Source organism: Neovison vison, chromosome 7, assembly GCF_020171115.1.
Source record: "Neovison vison isolate M4711 chromosome 7, ASM_NN_V1, whole genome shotgun sequence".
Classification (NCBI taxonomy): Eukaryota; Metazoa; Chordata; class Mammalia; order Carnivora; family Mustelidae; genus Neogale; species Neogale vison.
The window spans coordinates 148221447-148223254 of NC_058097.1; positions in this window are offsets into that span (position 1 = coordinate 148221447).

The window sequence follows — 1808 nt, forward strand, 5'->3', positions numbered from 1 at the left end:
TTAAGGATACTAAGAATATTTTATACTGTCTGAAGGTCCTGATAGGTAAAGCAAAAATACCTCTTAACTCCTCTTCCCCCACCCTAGATCCCTCACTGGAATGACAGCCCTGTTTGTCCTACAGATCACTGATTTGTAAGTTCCCAGAACAGCGCATGGCATATTTGACGAACAGTTATTGATTGAAGAGTAAATCAAAGACCTTCCATATGCGTCCCTTCCATATACTAGCTTCCCTTGGTGGTGGGGGTGGGGGTGGGGGGAGCTGGAGAAGGGGAGGTCAGAGGCCAAGGTCCCCGGGAAGGCTACGGATTTGGGCAAACTACATAGCTTCTCCAAGCATCAGCTTTCTTATTTATAAAACAGGGAGAAGAGAATTTATCTCATAGAATTCTGAATATCAAGTAGTGTCAGGGACACCATTAACTCCCTCATGAAGTTTATGGGCTAATGGGGATGTACTTGACATCGTGCCTGTTAACTGCACAGCCTACCAATCTGTTCACTGTCCCCAGAGCATTAGAGCCATACTTCCCTAAATGGGCTGGGAAGAGCTGTGTGGGGGCAAGATTTACTTGAAACAATCTGATGCATCTTCCTGGACCATTCATTTTCCTTGGAAGTAATGCACATTATGTCTTGTAGCAAACTAAACATAAGCATTTATTGAGTCAAAGGGAGAATTAAGATGTAAAATCCAGGTGCTTTGGGCAACACCATGAGGAGAGCCATTGTAGATCATGGGGCTGGGTTGACCCCATTCTCCCAGGGGAAACTGATGCGGAGAGTGGCAGAAGCTGGTCTCTCCATCCCAGTTAGGGTCCTCTCAAGCTCACACAGTGAGCCTCCCGTCATCACAGAGGACTCTGGTACACTCCTCTCAAGTCCCTGGGCTCAGCAGAAACAGCAGGTGGCTTCTCTCCTTTCCCTGAAGTAGTGAGGGTGAAGCCCAGAGGCCAAGGCCAAGAGAAAGTCCTGGGCTCTAATCCACACTCTCTTAATTCCCAACATTGCCCAGACCCTGGACCACCCTGTCTGCCTATCAGCACACGCCTCCTTAACCACCTGCCTATCTGGACATAATTACAGTAATTTTATTGGGATAGCCTTACCCAGCTATATATAACCAGCATAGGTAACTGCTTCTGAACATAATTACAGGAGATGTTTACAGACCCACAATCACATAAGAGTAAATGATAGCTTCCTTTCCTCCCATTAATATGCCAATATTAGGGAACTGTCTGGTCCAATTAGTCAAATCCCAGCAGTGAAGGGATGGGAAGGACCTCATATTGTTCCACTACCTGGACAGCAGGAAGGGGCAGCAGGGTCCCAAGCCAGGGTTTTACAGCACTCCAAGATGTCTGCAGAGGGATGGGCTAACATCTACTGGGCTCCTACCCCCTGCCAGGCACTCGGGGAGGCCAGCAAACAACTGTGAACAATTCTGCAAGCCATATTAAGTATCTCACTTTGTGTGTTTGGAGCCCTTTGGAGAGGGCTGGTGTCCAGCGTCACCCGTAAAAAGCCATGAAGCTCGGTAGGGGCCTTTCCACGGTGCTACCCCACCAGGTCAGACTCCCAGGCCACAGGAGACCAGCTCTAAGCTTCTTCCTTACCTCCTGTGCTCACTGCTTCCTCTTCTTAGGCAGCCACCTCCACCCGCCCCCTGCTGGTCTCCGGCCCACGCCCCCTCATCAGTTTCCCAGCGTTGATGGCTGCCTTCTCCAACCTCCCCCCGACCCCGCCCCTTCTTCCTGTCCCCGTAGGGTTGTTGGGTGTTATCTCTCCAGAAGGGCGGGGAG